Source organism: Passer domesticus, unplaced genomic scaffold (assembly GCF_036417665.1).
Source record: "Passer domesticus isolate bPasDom1 unplaced genomic scaffold, bPasDom1.hap1 HAP1_SCAFFOLD_63, whole genome shotgun sequence".
In the NCBI taxonomy this organism is placed as follows: domain Eukaryota; kingdom Metazoa; phylum Chordata; class Aves; order Passeriformes; family Passeridae; genus Passer; species Passer domesticus.
The window spans coordinates 309,723-318,080 of NW_026990166.1; the positions used below are offsets into that span (position 1 = coordinate 309,723).

The 8,358-nt window shown below is 44.1% G+C and overlaps 1 long non-coding RNA gene across 5 annotated transcripts; it reads left to right on the plus strand.

The window, feature by feature from the left end:
• The first annotated feature begins 45 nt into the window (after positions 1-45).
• LOC135293032 (uncharacterized) lies at positions 46-7,636 on the plus strand. Of its 5 annotated transcripts, none has more exons than XR_010355184.1 (5): positions 46-408; positions 617-1,081; positions 1,283-1,694; positions 2,314-4,026; positions 6,491-7,636. It is a non-coding gene; the product is annotated as an uncharacterized LOC135293032 (long non-coding RNA). The 5 variants fall into 5 exon arrangements; XR_010355185.1 differs by having other exon boundaries at positions 2,314-3,299; positions 3,913-7,636; XR_010355181.1 differs by having other exon boundaries at positions 2,314-7,636.
• Positions 7,637-8,358: the final 722 nt, after the last annotated feature.

The following is an 8,358-nucleotide window of genomic DNA, read 5'->3' on the forward strand; positions in this document are numbered from 1 at the left end:
GGCCTCGGCACAGCAACTTTGCCTTGACAACGCCGGGATGCGGCCGCTGACATCACAATAGCAGCCGCCCTAGGCTGGATTGTGAATTCATGCATAGAACCAGACATGCTCTACACCTAATGCAAAAAAAAGCCTGCAAAGTTCTCCTCTGCTACAAAGCAACACAAAAAGCCCTCCTAGTCCATCACCTGTTGCTCAAGGCATGTAAGAGTAGAAACACAGTGAGCCCCTAGAGCCCACACTGAGAAGCTGAGCACTGAGAAGGGACCAGGATGTGAGGAACCACATTAGTGGTCTTTGGCCACTATTTCTGCTGAGCAAAAATCAGAAGGCTTGTTCCTTTGTGGTAGAAATCAGAAAACAAGGAGAAGAAGCACTGCTTTAATTACATTTAGAGGTTTCTCCTAGGTACAGAGACATGGTCATGGATCTTTCTCTATATATATTATATATATATATATATATATATATATATGTATATGTATGTATGTATATTATATTATTCAATACTATATATTAAAAAAATTTTACATCATAGCCACGGGTGTGATTTCAGCAGGGAAATGCCATGACAGAAAATGCAAGGAGGATCGTTCTGTCTGACTCACTCTAACAGGGAGGCCTTGGGACCAGAGCACCACCACCATTTTTTCCCCCATTTTTCTCCTTCCACAATATTGCTCAGGAGGCGGGGCTGAAATGGGTGGCACGGAAGCGGCAGCTCTGACACACAGCTGAAACCATCAGGGCCAGGGTGGCATGTGGGACTGTTTTTCCACCGCAACAGAACAAGGCAAGCCAGAGTGGTGACACTGATCCCAAGTGAGTCCAGCCAAGCCAAGTGGAGCCCAGCAGGGTGGTAGGAAGAGGCAGCAAAGTGGCAGATCCCATTCCCACACACATGCCCAGTGTGGAAGACTGATGGCAGTGGCAATGCCAAACAGAGCTCTGCAGGGACAGAGAGACACCCATCACCATTGCCACTGCCACCATCCCTGCTGCAGAGAGGGAGCAGGAAACTGCCACTGCACAGCTGCTCCAGGCAGCACCAGCAGCCCCCATCTACCATCAGAACCATTCTGTAAGCCCTCACCATCCTGTCTTTGTTCCAGGGGCCTCATGTGACACTTCACCTTTGTTGCTTAAGCCATTACCCCTTTTGCACAATTTTCTTCTTATTGTTGTGCACTGCTTTTTATTTCCTCACTACATTATAACTCTAATAGTTTTAACCTCTCATTTATTGTTTTCTCCATTGTCCCTTTCCATTGTCATGGAGAAGGAGAGAGAGGAGAGGCTTTACAAGGACTACCTCAAGAAGAGGACATAGAATGGAGGGAAGGCCTTAGAAAGAATAAACAACCCTCATGCTGCTGCTTTTGGAAGGAATAAATGTCCAAGTTACTTAATATCCAGACACAAATCTGTGGAGTCTTGACAGCCAAGAAGCACAGGAACCTGGACACCTTGTTGTGAGAGACTAGAGGAGATTGCTGGCTCAACACTTTTCAGGGGCTTGTATGTGGGGAAGGGGGCAGATCAAGCCTTGCTCTGGTGAGGGGATGCCCCACTCGGCACGCCCCACACCCCCAGGCCTGTATCCCAGCCCAGCAGCGGCCGCTGATCCCTGGCACACCAGAGGCAATGCTCCACACCTGTGTCTGGAGCCCCTAACCCAGCTCCTAAATGGCCAGGTGAGTGGGAGCCCCATGTGGGGGAGGGCCCCAGGAGAGCCAAAGGCTATTTGCCTAGGGATATGTGGCCACCACATGTCTTGACCCTACATCTTCTTGGAATTTCTATCAGCTGAACACCACTGGAACCTGCAGTGATAGCTATGTTGGTTCCTTTCTGTCATTCTCTTTCTCTTTCTTCTCCCTTTTTCCTGCTCTCAGATTTTTGAGTAATTTAAAATCTTAACAGCCTTAATGATCTAAATCTAACTCAATTAACACATTTTGTTAGGTTGATAGGGCTAAGTTAATGCTTTATAGAATATTCTCTGTTATGTTTAATTTTTTTACCTTTCAAGTTCTTTGATTTTTGAAAGTTGACAGTGAAGGTTTTTTGTTGTTCCAATCTCTTGAGAACATCTCGTCAGTATTTTTCCTGCTTTTCTGTCTCAAGAGTACAGGAACAAGTTTAAGTCGTTTTACAGTATCCCACAGAGCAACGTTTTTGGGGCCTTACATTTTAATTGGCGCAGCAGGCAGGGTACTCTTGAGGTGACTTGGGCCTTTTATACAGCTGTAAGTGCTTGTGCCATAATAAAGGAGAAATAAATGTTCAGTCAAAGCTGCTATTTTCTGGCAGGAAAGTAATGGACTTGCACCCAGAAACTGATCTGAACTGCTCTCCACTGACACACTTGCTAAAAGCTCATATAGAAAACTTGTCCAGCCCTAAAGAGAGATGGGGACGGAGAGAAACTAGCACCATCCACAGTTTCTTCTGGAGAAAACATGAACTTTGTTAGAAGAAAATTAAAAACTCCCAGTAAAGGACCATGCCTGGTATCCATATGCATGGAGGTTTGACTCAGAGCTGTATGGTGCCCATCAGCTGGAAAAGGAGCTGCATCAGCTGCAAATTGCTGAGCCTGAAACAATAGCCAGCCTCAGGCCAGAGTAGGAATTGAATGCCAGGATGAAGCCAGCCCCCAAACCATGAGAAACCAGTGAAACACGCTCCTCCAAAGCCAAAGAGCTTTAGAGTTGCAATTTAACACTGCTGGGGAAGGCCTGGAAGCAGTGTTTTCCAGACTCCAGGAACAGCCAGACCTCCCTGACTGCAAGGTCAGCCCCACAGCCCTTGGGAGGGCTTTAGTGCCTCAAAGTCCAACCCTGCCCCTCACCCTAAACTCTGCCAGCCCCTATAAAATACAGAGGCAGGATGCCCCGAAGATGATGTCACCTTCCTCTGCTCCCTGGAGGAGAGGTTCGGCTCTGCAAAGCCAATCTTCTTCCCTCCTCATCCCAAGCCCTGCTCACTGATAAAGAAGGAATTTGCTTATCAGGATGTAGTGTCTGGCAGTAATACCTCATTCTGCAACAGAAGTGGTTGAACTACACAGGAAAATAAGCAATGATCGCAAAGAAAGGGAAATGGAGAATGTTTTGCGAATTGGATTTGGGGGAATGAAATAGAACTTTTGGAGAAGGAAGCACATGGTGAAAATCCCTGGTCTTTTGCCTGGGGAACAACCTGTGATGTGACAAGTTTGGACCCCTTGCAGGGGAGAGAACCCCAAGCAACGCATGAGAAACAGCTGATGCCTGTTGACCTTCTTCTGTGTTATTGTAAGTTATTTCAACATTTAGGGATCAAACTCAGAAAACAAGATCTCAGCACCACCTCCAAAAAGTTATGGTTGTTGGGAGAGGGTGGTGGATTGAAATATCTGCTCTCTGGAGGCTCTCTGGAAAGAAAATGGGGATTAAATGGGGATTCGGTTTCCCTGGATTCTTAATGAAGCTTTGCAAACTGCTCCTGCCCTGCCTCCTTCTGGCAGCCCTGGCTATTGAGCCTTCTCTGCCACCAAAGGCTGGAAGCCGAAATGCTGCTGCTAGAGCATAACCCTTAGGAGAAAATGCTTTTATCATCGTGCAAGTTTGTTGTTTTGGTCTCACTAATAAGCCTGAATGTTCAAGAATATCCTCACTAGTCAGGAGACTGGGTGTACATCCAGACCCGGAAAGGAGAGCCACTTAACCAGAAGTGGAAAGGACTTTTGATCCCATGGCTGTGAGATTTACAGCTGGACACTCCTAAATTATGTGATTAAAGTTAGCTCTGGACACATGGAATTGTATTGGACAGTCCAGTAAATGTAACTCTGCTGCAAATAAAGCTGCAATGGAACATTTCTAAAGTGAAAAACATTAAATGGTTTCTCTTTCTGCCCATTTCCAGAGCAGTGTCCCTGGTATGGCAGCATGGCTGTTTGTTCCTGAATTAGTCAACCATCCTAGCAGGACCGTGTACCTAATGACTACAATAGCAAGTATGGCTTTGAGTGCCAGAGGGGTAAGAGACCAAGAAAGAAAAGAGAGCTATGTCTGTAGGAGTGTGCACCCTAATGGCAGAGTGGCAAAACTAGCCTTTGTCCCCCAGAAAAGGAAAGGAGGCCAGAAGTTTCTCTCAATGATTAGGTGAAAAGCCACCTCATGGGACCTCAGGGACTTCACCAAATACTTGAGGACATCTAATTGGATAGAAGCCAAAAAGTCCCACTTGATCCATCAGGGAGAAAAAGAAGAGAAGAGCTAAGTGCTTTTGTGAGGTGTTTTTACCAGGAGCGGACTGCTGCACCTGGCTCGAGTTTTTCTCTTTGTTATTATACCTTTTATTAAACCTTTTTGTTTCTAACACTGCAGCAGAAGTCATCCTGCTTATTTTATGCCCCCAAAGTAATAGATAAGCTGTCCTTGGGTGTATTATATTTCTTTTGAGGGCTTATGAGACCAGGCTAAGAAAAAGAAACATAATAGAGCAGAGCTGGGCAGCAGCTGGGGGTACTACAGTGCACTCACAGCCACCTGCCAACGCAGCTGGCCAAAATTAAAACAAGCACAACCAAAAACCCAAACACTACAGGTGCTTGGCCTAATAGCCTGGTTACTAATAACGTAAGAAAACAACTATTAAAGATGACACCTGGGACACCAGCTGGCCAGAGCCAATTCCCAGCTATCCCATAACTTGCCTTTCTGTGCAAACACAGAGGTTTCAGTTGCCCACCTTTCAGAGAGAGGAGCCTGCCAGACCAGGCTGAACATTCAGCAATGTCTACTTGAATGATCTCAAGCTTTCAGTCCAGAAGCCCAAGCTTATGAAGTGTGATTCTTCTTTTAATTTCCTAGATTCAGAACTGATTATTCAGCTCTACGCATGAGGCAGTTCTCCAGATCTATTGAGGACATGGAATGGTTTGGAAAGCAAACTAAGGAACAAGGCACAGACCCAAATTTTATAGGACCAGGGAGAAAATGCTAAGAGCAAAAAGGGCAATTGTGTTTTTATTCCATTGTTCCTAGCTATATCTTGCAATTGCTGTGGGGTAGTTAAGAGTTTATTCAGGTTGACAACTTGAGTCAAAAGTTTATTTCATTCCTGAAGCTGCAGACTTGAAATGCTTCAAGTTCTTACATCCCAGGGGAATCCTGTATGCAAAATACTTGAAAACACATTTTTTATCAGAAAGAAAAAGAGATTTAAGCATTGTTGCAAGTGTTTTATATATTAATAGAAATCTCAAACTACTAGGTTAATTCCTGAGACTATTTTTATCTTTTGCTCTTGTGCTTATTGTTGTCTTATTCCATATTCTCTTACTGCTTGTAACCCACACTAATTCTATCTCACTGCATGCAATAATAAAGCAAAGAATTACCTAAGGGATGAGAAGAACACATTCCTCACTATCTTGCATAAGGATGAAAACGGAACATTTCAGGGACTTCAACAACTCATTTCTCTGAATAGGACCAAAGAAATAAAAGGCAGCCAGCTTTAACCACTCCACAAATTCTAGCAGAAGTAAGAAGCTCACAAAGGGCACTAAGGCAGGGAGACATGTGGACACATGCACACCATCACCTCATCTGACAAAAATGAACCTGTTTCACAGCACCAGGCAGTTCATGGAGCCAAACTCCTTCCCCAGCCCCATGGGAAAGCAGTGTCAAGGCGCAGGAACTGGGAAGTGTCCCAGGGGGCAGAGATAATGCTGGCAGCATTTGAGCCTGCAGCACTGGCTCAGACACACTGAAGTTCAGCTGTTGCTGTGCAGCAGTTTCTTCACACTGCTAAGTTTCATGGGGCTGGCTGTATTTTTCACAACAGCCACTTCAGTACAGGACTGGTGTAGTGAAAAGTTCTGGAATTCTGTTTCCTCTCTTGTAAATTCCTATTTCTCTTCTTCTTTAGGACACCCACAACTTGAGACACCTCAGGAGGCAACACTGAATTGCAAGCAGTTCCCAAAGCAAGATTGTAAAATATGCTCTATGTTTAGATTATGTACTATGGGGATTTCAAAACTCTCTATTTCCAAAAACTGTTATTTTTCCGGTTAAGAATGCCTGTCAATTAAAAAGCTTAAACTCGGCCAGTTTTAACTGCAGAGGAGAATACTCTCTGTCCCAGACTACCATCCAAACACACCTTTGCTTGGATGCAGCTCTTGGACCTTTTAGGTAGCTTGACTACAGAACTCAAACATCCAAGAACAGGGGTACAAATACAAACCCTTATGTAAACGTCTGGAAGCAGCTAGGAAGTTGCTGGGTTGTTCTCATTCTGTAGGAAGAATTAACACAGCAGTAATAGAAATCACCTTTCTCCAGAAGCAGCTCTCACAGCTAGCACACTCAAGACTGCAGCACAAGCAGTTCCTAGGTGTGGAATCTAGTTGTTACGTGCCACCAATAGCATGTGGAACTGCTGCAGGAAAACACCACAGACACTTTTTCTTCTCTTTTTCTTTCAGTTCCGAAGAGAGTCATAAAACCTGGCTGGCTGCCTGGGTAGCTATGTTAACACTAAAAACATGGACCAGCAGAAATTGCAATCACACCACTACAATCTTCCACAGAGGAGGGCAATCCTACAGATCAGAGTATGGTCAAATTTGCCCCGAATTCTCATTGTGTCCATCTACTCTGGATCCCCTTACTTGGCATTTTTGTTTCTCAGCCCTCACAGAACTGACAGCTGAGAAAAAGAGAAAAAAACATGAACAGTCCTTGGGTAAGTGCAATACTGGACTGTCAGGAAATAAAAATAGTTGATAGCATCTGTATCAGGCATTGTTTTTTTACTCTCTACCAGTGTCCATTTCAGGTATCCTGATAGCATGATTTAGGATTTTGCAGCTAAATACAATGGGCTGCAATTTGAGAGGCCTACAAAAAATAAAACCTTATCAGACTTGGTTTTCCCCCAAATGACAGTTGCAAATTAGAAAATGAAAGGGTCTAGAAATAATTTTAGAAAAATATAGTATTTGCATCAAATTCCAAGGGGATAGAGATATTGGAGCAGCAAGGAAATGCTCCCAGAAATGTTTGTCTAGCCTGAAGAGACCAGCTAGCCACAGGAACAGGAGAGAGCCACTTCTTTTTAAAATGTGCACATTACTGAATGCAAGATCCATTGGCCCTTTCAGCTTCTGTTTGCAACAAAAAGGAAGATATTAACTTGTGTTTATGAAGACTATAATTGGACTTCAATGTTTTTGAGACACTCTCTGAGCAAAACACAAAGAAACTACATTCCATGTTAGTAAATGCAGCATTTAGAGTAGCAACTAAATAGTCCTATCTCAGAGTTAAATGTTCAGTTCTTCATAAATGCAGTACCTAAACCAGTTAACTCCCACCTACACCCCAGACATCCACCTATACCTGCTTGTGTAAATAGTATTTTCCACTCCACTCCACTCCCTATTCCTTCTCTCAGCACAGTCCTCAAGCCCTCAACCAGGCACAAGCCAACTTCTCAATTACCAAGCAGCTGTTGGCAATTACCTGAGCACCTGCCCCACCCACAGCAGCTGTGCAGGTCTGCAGACCCCACCCACCACCACAGAAAAAAAAAAAAAAAAAAAAAAAAAAAAAAAAAAAAAAAAAAAAAAAAAAAATTCTTACACCCTTGACTAGTAAAAGATCAGGACATAGAGAGACTTGTTTATTCCCTTCAGACCAATCAAGAAAAATTTTATATCCTTCTCTGTAAAGGGAAGTCACGGCTTTTTTTTGAAGCAGAAGCATGTTTTATCCTCCCAGTTTCCTTCCTCATTTGTCCCTGCTCCCCACGAGGCCACTCACTAGGCATATATAGACATACCTGTGTCTGAAAACACATCTACATGAGTGCATGACTTGCACTGCAGCAGTTGAAGGTATTGTTTTTATTGCACAAAGATCAGAAACCTCTTCTAGAAGAACTGTAGAGTTCTTACTATGGAGCTGTAAGAACCCTGCCAGCACATCTGCTGCTAAAGCAACAATTCCAGCTTTGCAGTGGCTTAAGCGGGCTGAGACAGAAGTGTTGCTCCATCAATGCATAAACCACAACAAAGCAGTGGGGACAAGCCTTTGTTCCAAGCGTGACTGAAGCTTTGGGAAGCAGGTTTGCCTGCAGAGGGCACACAGAAGCAGGACACCTTTGCCTCCTGTGCACCTACAATTTCTACACCATCATTGTCACTGCTCGGGTGACTGAGCAAGCTGACAGTGTGTGACAGATTGTCTGTCGTGTACAGAAAGTCACAGACAGAAAAAGGGAGGGAGAAAACAGGGAAGATGACAATGCAAAAGATGTTGAAGGAGTGTGGCAAGGATTGAGGATTAAGAG